The sequence below is a fragment of the Sapajus apella genome, unplaced genomic scaffold, assembly GCF_009761245.1.
Source record: "Sapajus apella isolate SASKATOON/1434 unplaced genomic scaffold, GSC_monkey_1.0 scaffold109, whole genome shotgun sequence".
NCBI classification, from domain to species: Eukaryota; Metazoa; Chordata; class Mammalia; order Primates; family Cebidae; genus Sapajus; species Sapajus apella.
In genome coordinates, this window is record NW_022437049.1 from 1,942,762 (window position 1) to 1,955,413 (window position 12,652).

The following is a 12,652-nucleotide window of genomic DNA, read 5'->3' on the forward strand; positions in this document are numbered from 1 at the left end:
TTCTCTCTGTCTTTATTCTCTATTATTACCTACCTTTGATCTGTTTTGTTTCTGCAAACGCAAGCTCATCTTTCTTGGTTTGTTTTTTGAGACAGAGCCTTGCTCTGTTGCCCAGGCTGGAGTGCAGTGGCGTGATCTCAGTTCACTGCAACGTCCGCCTCCCCGGTTCAAGCAATTCTCCTGCATCAGCCTCCCAGATAGCTGAGACTGCAAGCATGTGTCACCACACCCAGCTACTTTTTGTATTTTTAGTAAAGATGGGGATTCATCATACTGGCCAGGCTGGTCCCAAACTCTTGACCTCGTGATCCGCCCACCTCGGCCTCCCAAAGTGCTGGGATAATAGGTGTGAGCCACCGCGCCCAGCCTGAACTTTTTAAATGATGTCTTTTTGTCCCCTGTCTGCTTCCAGGTAGGCAAAGGATTTCCTTCTGCTTTCTGGGTGTTTCTCACCTCCCCGATCCCCAGGTAAACATGATGGAGACTCTGACCCTTAGACTTTGTTGGTATAAGAGCCAAGCATGAAGGGACTTAACCAGGAGGGGTATTATGCCAGGCAGGAGCCCCGGTCCAGGTAGACCCAAGCCCCTGAGCCTCTGCCAGGGCTGCAGCTACAATCCCTGGCCCACTAGCCTGATCCAGGCCTCAAACCACCCGGCAGAGGGGTTTCCCCAGGACAGGAAGTGAGCGGGAGCTGCGGGTGGGGACTTGCCCCTCCCAGATGCTATCCTGCTGGCCTCCAGGGGACAGGCTAGGGCAGACGCAGCCAGCAGGGGCCTCTCTGCAGCACTGCCTCCAAGGCACCCAGACAGCAGAGATATGCTGATAGACTTTTCCGGAAGAAGGGGGGCTCTGGCTCCAGCGGGCAGACTGACTGGCTGACTGCGTCACAAGTCCAGGGGAGACGCCAGCCTTCTCACTCAGCCTCTGGAGGACGCCTCTGGAAAATGCGCCAGTGGAGGGGCGGCCTCAGGAGCACAGCCTCCCACCGCCCGGCCAGCCCTGCTCAGCAGCCTTGAGCACCGCTGCTTTTGGTTAAGCATCTGGGTTGTTCTTGATTGTAAAAGCACCGTATACTACGTACAAAACCCAGCGCCATCCGGAAGCCAGCTCTGTGTGTGCCGGCCGCCTGGACCCCGTCCCAGACCTGGGGTCTGTGCTGGAGCTGATCAGACCCCTTCTACCGCTTCGCAAATCATTTTCTCCTGCGTTTCAAAAAACGCACCCATAGCATCCCCGCTTTCAAGGATTGCGGCACAGCAATACTTTACTACTTTACTTTTTTTTCTTTTTTGAGACAGGGTCTTGCTTTGTCACCCAGGCTGGAGTGGTACAGTGGTGTGACCTCGGCTCACTGCAACCTCTGCCTCCCGGGTTAGAGCAATTTTCCTGCCTCAGCCTCCTGAGTAGCTGGGATATAGGCATGCCACCACCATGCCCGGTTACTTTTGTATTTTTGGTAGAGAGGATTTCACCATGTTAGGCATGTTTTGGCTTCGAACTCCTGACCTCAGATGATCCGCCTGCCTCAGCCTCCCAAAGTGCTTGGATTACAGGCATGAGCCACTGCACCCAGCCTCTATACAATACTTCTTAGCAATGTAAAAGTCTCACTCTTACCTGTGGCTGCGCTCCCTTTGTTGGTCCTATTATTGCGGGGTTTTTGTTTTTTCTTTTCGAAAACTTTTCTTACCATGAAATAGGCATTCCAGAAAAATGTGCAGTGGAATAAATGATGCAGAAGGAAATGCATGCAGCCACACAGATCATGGGAACGCTTCCAGCACCCCAGAAGCCATCCTTATCCTGGGGGACCCCTTCCCAGTGGTCCCAAGCTTCTCCTCCTTTCCTCTGAAAGTAGCCACTGTCCTGACTCGATGGTAATCACTTCCTGCTGGCCTTCACAATTTTTTCCACTATGGTTTGGCTTTGCTCTGTGCCTCTCTCTTTTTCACCCTGGGTCAATATCCTGGAGTTTTCAAGGCTGGGCTACTGGGTGCCCGACCCAGGCCACCCATTCCCTGTGTGCCCCCCTCTCCTCCAGGTGCCCAGCCCACAGCCCACAGCCTGCAGCCCACACTTCACCCTACAAGGGAGGCAGGCTGGGGAGGCCCCAGGCTAGCAGTCCACAGAGGGGAATTACTCCTCCACCCTCCCGCTGCACAGCCTCGGGGAAGGTTATTCAGTGCTTGAGGCTCCAGCGTCTCCTGTCTGAAGTGAGCTCTCGGGAAGGCTGAGTGTGGTAATGCTTGGAGAGGGGCTGGCTTTCCTTCTTGAGCCTTCCCACCTCCCTGCTTTGGCCACTTCTATCCCTGGCACCTGGCATGCTTTTTCCTTCCCCAGAAGCTCGGACTTCTCCATCACAGCCCAATCCAAATGCATTTATGACCCTCTGTCCAGTGACTTGCTCCTCCAGATTCATTCCTCCTACCGCACCCCCACATTCTAAAAGGCTAATAAAAGCCTCTGCCATTCATGGAGCCTGCAGCCTCTTTCGACGTATTATCCATAATTCTTCCATCCACTAGGATAAGGGGATTATAGCTGTTTCATAGGTGAGCAAATTGAGGCTTGCAGAGGGTGTGATTTTGCCCAAGGTCACAGAGTTGGTGTATGACAAAACTGGGAATTCATTAGCCCATCATGGTGGCGCACGCCTGTAATCCCAGCTACTCAGGAGTCTGAGGCAGGAGAATTGCTTGAACCTGTGAGGTGGAGGTTTCAGTGAGCGAGATCCCGCCACTGCACTCCAGCCTGGGTGACAGAGCGAGACTCCATCTCAAAAAACAAACAAAAAAGCCTGGAATCCAACTCTGTCACTCTCCAGTCAGGGCCACGTTAACCCACGTGACACCTTTCCTCACCCAGTTCACAGTGGCCGTGGCCATTTCCAAGGCCGCTGCCTCACACTCCTGACCAAGGAGCTAACAGCAGCAGTGACAAGCCCCAGGGCCAGGGAGCCCGGCTTTAGCCCCAGCGCAGCCGCTTTCTGCCCGCGCCACCTTCAGCGGCCTCCTCTGTAAAGCTGGGATGAGAGACGGCTCTTCCCAGCCCTGCAAGCCCACCGGCGAAGAGACCTTTTCCCTCGGCACGCGGTTATCAGCATCCGGGGAGTTGATAAGGCTCATTCCTGTGCCTGGGACGCTCCACAGATGTTCCTCATTATGCACATTCTTCGCTCTCGGCTCCCAGGGGCCCAGCTTTCCCTCGGGGAAGCTCGTGCAGCCCGGCCTCAGGTCTAGCCACACGGCTGAGGCCCTGCCACGAGCCTCCCAGAACCTGGCTGTGTGTCTTCCACTCACCCACAAACCATCTCTTTGTGGAGCCTTGAAGCTGGGGGTTGGGGAACCTCGCGCTTACACAGATGATGAAGGATCCCGAGGGCTCTGGGAGCCTCCAGGGAGCCCCAGCTCTGTGGCAGGAGGTCGGGCCACCGGGCAACATCCATGAGTGCACATCACCTGGGTCCCAACCCTTCCTTAGGCCTGGGCCTATCCCGAGGTAGGTGCCTCCATCTGACCCAGGAGCACTGGGGGTGCTGGGGTGAGAGAAGGTGCAGGCAGGAGCCAACTTTAGGTGGACGCCCTGATTAGGCTGGACCACCTGAGAGCTGCTTCTCAAACATTCTGTATCTTTCACTGCCCTGTGAGACAGGTGATGTCAATTCCCATCTTATAGTTGTGAAAAAGAGGCTCGGCGAGGTTAAGCAATATACTCAAGGTCACATATTTCTGGAATTCATACCAGGCTGCCTGGCCCCAGCATCCAGGTTTTCCTTTTACAGCTAACTTCCTGCCCTAAGCTGAACAGCCCTCAGGTGTTCGCTGTGGACAGTCCCGAGGGGATGATAAAGGTGAGAACCTCAGCTCTCCCAAATAAGGGCCCCACCTGTGCTTCACAGAAATAGACATTTCAGAGCCTTAAGAGAGGGAAACTGTGTTGAATCTCTGGATCTGGGGAGTATTGCCATCTTAACAATACCAATTCATGAACATGGGATATCTTTCTATTTGTTGTAATTTAAAAAAATTTCCTTCAACAAGATTTTATTGTTTTTAGAGTATAAAAATATCTACTTTTCTTTTTTTTTTTTTTTTTTTTTTTGAGAGAGAGTCTCACTCTCATCACCCAGCCTGGAGTGCAATGGTGAGATTATGGCTTCCTGCAGCCGTGACCTCTGTGTTCAGGTGATCTCCCACCTCAGCTTCCCGAGTAGCTGTGACCACAGCCTCGCTGTTTTTTGTAGAGACTGGGTCTCACCATGTTGCCCAGGCCAGTCTTGAACTCCTGGGCTCAGGTGATCCGCCTGCCTTGTGCTCTCAAAATGCTACATTTCTTTTGTTAAAGTTATCCTTTTTTATGCTATTGTAAATATAATTGTTCTTTAAATTTCATTTCAGATTCCTCTTTTCTAGGCTATAGAAATAAAGTCGATTTTTGTATATTGTTTTTATTTTTTTATTTTTATTTTATTTATTTATTTTTTTGAGACGGAGTTTCACTCATGTTACCCAGGCTGGAGTGCAATGGCGCAATCTCGGCTCACCGCAACCTCCGCCTCCTGGGTTCAGGCAATTCTCCTGCCTCAGCCTCCTGAGTAGCTGGGATTACAGGCATGCACCACCATGCCCAGCTAATTTTTTGTATTTTTAGTAGAGACGGTGTTTCACCATGTTGGCCAGGATAGTCTCGATCTCTTGACCTCGTGATCCACCCGCCTCGGCCACCCAAAGTGCTGGGATTACAGGCTTGAGCCACCGCGCCCTGCCATATTGTTTTTATATCCTGCAAATTTGCTGAACTTATTAGTTGGAATCATCTCTCAATGATTCTTTAGGGTTTTATATACATAATATCTTGTCATCTGCAGAGATCGCTTTGCTTCTTCCTTTTTAATCTGGAGGCCTTTTACTTCTTTTCTTGCCTGATCACCCTGGCTGGAACCTCCAGCACAGAGCTGAGTAAAAATTGTGATGGGGACACCTTGCCTCGGTCCTGCTCTTAGGGGAGAGGCAGCCAGTCTTGCACCACTGAGTACCTTAGTGATGGCTGTTCATAGAAATCCTTTATGGGATTGAGGAAGTTCCTGTCTGTTCCTAGTTTGTTGAATGTTTTTATCACAAAAGGTTTGAAGCTATCATAGGAATATTTAAGAGGTGGCAGGAGGGCGCATGGCCCCTCCGCTGCTCTGGCTTTTCTGATCCCTGCACGGGTCCCTCAGTGCTGCTCCCCACGCCCCTTGCCTCCTCCCCAGAGGTGACCAGTCTGTTCTGATTCCCACTCAAGTTGCGATGGGAGAGCTCTACCTCCATGAATGTATACCCTCCCCCAAAAATAAAAATAGTGAATTGGGCCAGGCACGGTGCCTCATGCCTGTCATCCCAGCATTCTGGGAGGCCGAGGTGGGCAGATCATGAGGTCAAGAGATCAAGACCATCCTGGCCAACATGGTGAGACTAAAAATACAAAAATTAGCTGGGCATGGTGGCCCGCGCCTGTAACCCCGGCTACTCAGGAGGCTGAGGCAGGGGAATCGCTTGAGCCCGGGAGGCGAAGGTTGCAGTGAGCCGAGATTGCACCACTGTACTCCAGCCTGGCAAAAGAGCGAGACTCTGTCTCAAAAAATAATAAATAAAAAATCATCACAGCCCTGAGGCTCTCAGGGCTGGGTCAGTGCCCAGTCCCCTGGCCTGTGAGTGGACACAGCCTCCAGGGGTGGGGGTGGGGGGAAAGACTGAGGAGAGTGTGGGGGAGCCAACAATGGAGGGAGGGAAAGCTGTCAGCTCACAGCCCTCGGATCCTCAGGGGCCCTCAGAGGGAAAAGGGGCTGGCAGGGCCCAGCCAGGGGGTCGCTGCGGGTCTCCTATCACCAGCTCAGAAGTGCTGATGGGCTGGGCCTACCTCTGCCCAGACAGAGAGCCATGGGGGACCAGAGAAAGGGCTGTCCCCCTGCTGCTCTCACAGCCAGCTCTCCCACCCTGCCCACCTCTACGCACCCCCTCCAGGCACAGCACCCCTTCTTCCCTCTGCCTGTGCCGCCTCCTCCTCTCTCCTAGTTCCTCCTCAGGAACACCTGTACCCGGAGAGCCCTGTCTTCCCCTAGGCCACCCCGGCCCCTCAGCACCCATGGGCAGCATTGTCACAGCTGGCTGTGGCACACAGGGCATGCTCCTCCCCTGGGTTTACAGGCAGAGGTGAGGGGTGTGTGTGTGTGTGTGTGTTGGGGGAGGAGAGGGATAAAGGATGATCAAGGTGGCTGGAGGAGCAGGAGAGACCTCAGGGTCAAGGCTGGGGGATTAGGGGACCCCTCTCCAGCACTGGAAGCCCATTCTCAGCTCACTGCAACCTTCGCCTCCCAGGCTCAAGGTTATTTTTTTATTTTTATTTATTTTATTTTTTTGGGGGGCATTCTTTTAAGGTGACTCACATGCCCTGTGCTCAGCTCTGCACACCTGGGCTCCCGGCTCTAATGAGGATAATGAGGCCAAGCAGGTATTTATGGCGCGTCCTCCTGGGGGAGCCTCAAGTCCTCCCAGCCATGACCTCAGTGCTTATGGGGACGGCCCTAGGCGTCCCAGGCTGGTGCCAACTTGCAGGAGGAGGAAACTGAGGCCCAGGAGGGAGAGGGTCCACCCACAGATGCCGCCCTGGAGGCAGAGGGTCTCAAGAAGCAGGAGGCCCCCCCACGCCACTCCCTCCACCAAACGCATGGAAATCAAGGCCATTCACACAAAAAGGCCCAGTTAGGCCGCTCCTTTCTAAGGCGGATCCGGGTGCAGGGTCTACCCTGCCTCCACGGCCCCCTCCTGCACCACCCCAACTCCACCCCAAGGGGTCACAATGCTGCTCTCCCTGCTGCAGACCTGCCCCACCTGGCCAGGCACTCTTGGGGAAACCAAGGCAGAGGCTTTGCCCCCACTCTGGGGAGTCTGAGTAGCAGCATGAACCCCAGAAGGTGCCAGAGAGTGAAGGGCAGGCAGGCCTGCAGAAGCAGCTGAGCTGAGCTCCTGACCCCTAAGAGGCCTGGGTCTGGGCCTTTGCAGGAGGGGATGGGTCTCATGCACCCCTGAGCTCCTGCCCACCAAGGTACTGGAACACACAGTCCCCACCCCAGAGCACACAGTCACACCCCTGGCATTGGGCACACACCTGCAAGGGGCCCCTCCAGGCCTGGGCTCTGGGGCACCAGCATCCCAGGCCTGGCAGCGCCTTCCTGAAGGGAAGCAGAGGCTGGAGAACAGCAGGGAAGTGAGCCGGGAGCCCGGGGGCATGGGGGATACAGTTCTGCCATTCAGCCCTGGTTCGCCTCACAGGCTGGATGACCTTCGGCAGCCTTTGCCCTCTCTGGCTGCCGGCCACAGCTGTGGAGTGCAACCTTCCCTTAAGGACACACAGCCAGGGATCCCGCTTCCACCTGGAGTCCCCCGGTCCCATGATGTGAGCCTTATCTTGCCTGCAGGTGTGTCTGTGTGTGTGAGTGAATGAGTGTGTGTGATATGTACAAGTGTGAATGTAAGCATGTGTGTGGTGTGTACCATTGTGAATATGAGTGAATGAGCTTGTGTGATGCATGGTATGTATGAGTGAATGAGTGTGTGTGGTGTGTGGTGTATGAATTAGTATGTGTGATGTGTGTATGAGTGTGAATGTGAATGAATGAGTGTGTGATGTGTGGTGTGAGTGTGTGATGTGTGGTGAGTGAGTGAATGAGTGCGTGCGATGTGTGGTGAGTGTGTGTGAATGTGTGTGTATGATGTATGGTATGTGTGTGATGTTTGGTATGTGAGTGAATGTGTGTGTGATGTGTGGTGTATGTATGTGTGTATGTGTGATGTGTGGTGTATGTGTGATGTGTGGTGTGTGTGTATGTGTGATGTGTGGTGTATGTGTGATGTGTGGTGTGTATGTGTGATGTATGTGTGTGATGTATGTTGTATGTATGATGTATGGTATGTGTGTGATGTGTGGTGTATGTGTGATGTGTGGCGTGTATGTGTGGTGTGTGTGTATGTGTGATGTGTGGTGTGTATGTCTGATGTATGGTGTATGTGTGATTGGTGTGTGTGTGATGTGTGGTGTGTATGTGTGGTGTGTGTGTATGTGTGATGTGTGGTGTGTATGTGTGTACACACGTGCAGATCCCTGTGAATCTGGGGCTGCATGAAGAAAGATGCTCCAGTATCCCCCAAGACACCCACCCACTGTTTCCCAGCAGCCTGGCTCCTGCTCTAACTGCTGAGTGTGAAGAGCTGGTCCCCAGGCAGCACCGGAGTGACGACCATGACTGTGCCTCACACAGGAGCAGCATGCCAGGCAGGGAGTGGTGGTCTCACTGTGACCATTGCCCCAGCTTCCTGCCACTGCATCCCCCTGCAGCTCTGGGGTGGGAGGAATCGTGGCCAGCCCTAGGGACAGGGGTCTTGGGCAGATGTGCAGATCCCCCCATCCAGCCTTCCCCTCCATCCAAGGAGGCTGCCCTTGGCCACTCACCCTGTACCTCATGCCTCTTCCACCCTCACCCCTGCTGTAGATGGTCCCAGACCCCAAACCAGGCTCCCTGGTAGTGGCTTGCTGTGGTTTGGGGTGGAAGTCTGGCAACCCACAACCCTACCCCCATCCCCCATCCTGGCACCTCTGCTCTCCAAATCCCCACAGAACCTACCCCATCCCCCATCCTGGCACCTCCCCTCTCTGAATCCCCTGAAGGCTCAGGTGGCTTGGAGTTGTCTTTCCTGCTTCTGGGGAGCTGGCATTGGAAGCCCCAGTCATAGCCTCTCCCAAGTCCAGACCTACAACTCAGGTAGTTTCTGTGTGTCCGCAGGGATGTGTCATCGCTGCTGCAGACTCAGCCTGCCTGAAAACAGCCTCATTTCCCCTTGCCCCTGAAACGCACCACCCCCTCCACTGACGATGCCCTCCTAGGCGCCAAGCCTGAGGCCATCGCCTGGAGTGAAACCAGGGTGCACAGAGGCCACCGGTGGCGGGCGAGGGGAAAGAGGCACTGGCTCTGGAGTTGGGGAGCTGGGTCCAAGCCCCTTCAGCCCCTGTGTGACCCAGGGGCCTGGAGCTACCTCCTGAGGCCTCAGTTTCACTTCTGTTTCAGGGCTGGTGGGAGAGTGGCCAACAGGGCATGAAACACGGTGAGGTGTGTGCTGAGTGGGTCCCAGACCCCACATGGGAACCCGGACCCCGCGTGGGAGCCTGTGCAGTCGTCAGGGCGTGGCTGCAATTGCCCGAGGCCCTGCAACCCTGGCCTCCGCTCCCCTCCCACACAGCTGTCCAGCTACACCATGACCTTTGCCAAGCCACGCCTCAGCTCAGACCCCTCCGGGGCCGGTCTGGTCACCACACTGGAGTCCCCACTGCCACAGTCAGGCCCTGGCTGCCCCTCTAGCCTTCACTAGGACATCCCATCCCTGCCTCTCCAGGTGGAGTGCACAGCTTATGTGTGCCCCACCTCCACCTGCAGCACGCAGCCCCCACGTGCCCTCACTTACCCCCTTTCCCCTCACAGGGCTGCTCTGTCGTCCAGTGTTGGGCAAGAAAGGTGGAGAGACATGAAGCCCCGGACGGAGGTGCAGCACCCACGAAGAAGCTCCGGGCCACGGGAGGGACGCTCGGGCTCAGGTCAAAGCCAGGAGCTCCGGGAAACCTGGGCTCAGCCACCACGCCCCATGGAGGGGACACACCCTTCCCTGCCTGATGGCAGGGCCTGTGCTGGACACAACCCATGACCTCACCTCTCCTGGCTCCAGGCCACAGCCCTGCCTGCTTCTGGAGAATTCCGTGACTCAGGTAAGAGAGGAGGAGCCTAGCCAGTTTCAGAGCCAAGATCACGCCGCCCTGCACCTTGCCGTCCCGGGGCATCTGCAGGAGGTGAATGCCAGGACCGGAGGGCACTGCCTCCTCTACTTGGCCCAGGGAGCAGCCTCATCAGGAGGAAAGAGGGGAAGCCATTAGGGGCCTGTGGGAGGACTTTGGCCACAAGCTCCTACCTGGCTCTGCCCTAGCCTGTAGAGTGGTGAGCCCAGGTTTGCAGCTCCAGAAGGCAGGGCCTGAGAGGCTGGGAGGCAGGGCCTGGGCCTGGCCTCAGGGAGATTACCTAGCAGACCACAGTCCACAGTCCACACTCATGGCTGCCAGGTACTGCTGCATGGGTTGTGCACTGCTTAACTGCAGAGGGCGCCTCACACACAGACTTGACATGCTGGCTGGACCAGCAGTGTGATGGCCCTGATTATCACCCCCCACCCCCCGACACACACACACGCGCATACTTGGTCCAACAGCCTCTTTTTCTTTTTCTTTTTTTAAAGAGGTGGGTCTTGCTGTGTCACCCAGGCTGGAGTGCAGTGGCATGATCCTAGCCCACTGTAGCCTCTACATCCTGGGCTCAGGCAATCCTCCCACCTCAGCTCCTGGAACTACAGGTGTGTGCCACCACACCCAGCTAGATTTTAAAATGTTTTTTGGTGGCAAGATCTCCCTATGTTGCTTAGGTTGGTATTGTACTCCTGGCCTCAAGTGATCCTTCCATCATGGTCTCTCAAAGCACTGGGCTCACACAGCCTCTTGGGAGTGAATTCGCATGGAAATCACGGCCTAACGGGCTCCGGCGTCCTCTGCCCTGTTTAAGGATGGCAACAGTGAAGTCAAGGAGAGACTGTGGCACAGGGGAGTGGGCTTGGAACAGAAGACCTGAACTGAAACCACTTTCCTGGGCCTGCCACATGTTCTCAAATGTCAAAACCATCATCCACAGCCCTAACTAGGACCCCCAGGCCACGGCCGGGGCCACTGCTCTCCGCTGGCCCTGGCCTCAGCTCCAGGCCACAGCCGCTTCCCATTCTCTGAACCTGCCTCGATTTGGGGCTGGCCAAGCCCCGGCTCACAGTGTCCCCAGGCTGGACCTCCCCCATCTGGACTTTGAGGCACAGCTGAAATGTGACCTTGCACATGGAGGCTGCCGTGGCGCTTGGAAGGCCTTGCCAGGCACCCCCTGAGGCTGCAGGCTACCCCTTCCTGGGCTCCTGCCTCCCCTCCCACTGGCATGCCCACACCTTGCCTCTTAAGAACACCCGTCAGGGGCCGGGCACGGTAGCTCACGCCTGTAATCCCAGCACTTTGGGAGGTCAAGGCAGGCAGATCATGAGGTCAGGAGTTTAAGACCAGCCTAGCCAACATGGTGAAACCCCGTTTCTACTAAAAATACAAAGATTAACTGGGTGTGGTGGTGGGTGCCTCTAACCCCAGCTACTCAGGAGGCTGAGGCAGGAGAATTGCTTGAACCTGGGAGGCAGAGGTTGCAGTGAGCCAAGATCATGCCATTGCACTCCAGCCTGGGCAACAGAGCGAGACTCCATCTCCAAAAAAAAAAAAAAAAAGAACTCCCCTTAGGATGATACTTCTAGCCACACACAGCTGGGAGGACAGACCAGGGCTGCGTCAGGCTCTGCTCTGAGGGCATCGCCTTGCAGCACAGGCTTAATCTTCACGACAACTTCGTGTGGACATCGGTTATTATGTTCACTTTATAGATAAGGAAACTGAGGCCCTGAGAGGTCCCACAGCCAGTACCTGCTGGAGTGTGATTGGCACCCAGGCGGTCTGTCTCCAGGTCCGTGTTTCTCAGCCCCTGTGTGACGCTGCCTTTCCTCTTCTGTCTCTGGAGTGAATGTGATGGATTCTTGACTTGGTTCACTGGACGCTTGCTTGGCACCCTGAGCCACCGTGTCCAAGTCCCTACTGTGAGGTCCCAGGTGGGAGGAAGCCCAGGCCCTAGGCCAGGTTCCAGCTGACAGCCCGGGCGGAGGCCCCAGACCACAGCCAGCATCACCCCCAAGACATGAGGGAAGACAGTCCCTTCCAGGTCATTTTGGCCCCAGCTTTGGAGACCTGCCAGTAAGCCCTAGACACCATGGATGGGGCGAGCTGCCCCTTCTGCGCCTTGTCCAATCTCCTGACCACAGAATCTGGGTGCATAAGAAATTGGTTGTTTGAAGTGGCTGCCACCTGCTTCCTGCCCACCCGGCACTGAGACTCCTGTCACCACGAAGCCTGGCACCTCTGGGTGGCTAAATTCATTGTGCTCATTTCTGCGGGACCTTTCTGCACCTCTCGGCCCCATTCCAACCTTCTTGGTGGGGCCCTGGCCCTTGGCTTCTGTGACCCCCCCTCCCTCTGGTTCCCTCCTTCTCCTCCATGCCTGGGCCTTAGATTCCCCCCAAGGAGCCTCCTTCTATCTAGCACCCCTGAATGTGGGTGTCCCCTAGGGTCTCCACCTTAGCTTATACTTATCTCCCACACGTGGGACCCCAAACCCATGTCCCTGGGGAAGACCACGTCCTGGGTGCCCTGTGGAATGTCTCCTCTGCAGCCTGAAGCCCTCTGGCCCTGCCTCTTCTCCCAGACCTCCAGCGGCCCCTTCCTTGTCACCTGGTCTACTGAGCTGCCTCTGGGGTGCCTCGGAGAGATGGTCCAGGGAGGCACTATGTAAATCAGGCCCAGGCGGGAGGGCTGGTGGAGACCCCAGGGCTTTCATGCCAAGGAGGAAGCAGAATCAGAGTTCACGGGGAGGGAGCTGCCTGGGAGCAGTGGAACCTGAGTTTCTGCTTTGGGGTGGGCGGCTCTGCTGGGTGAGCAGACAGCTCTG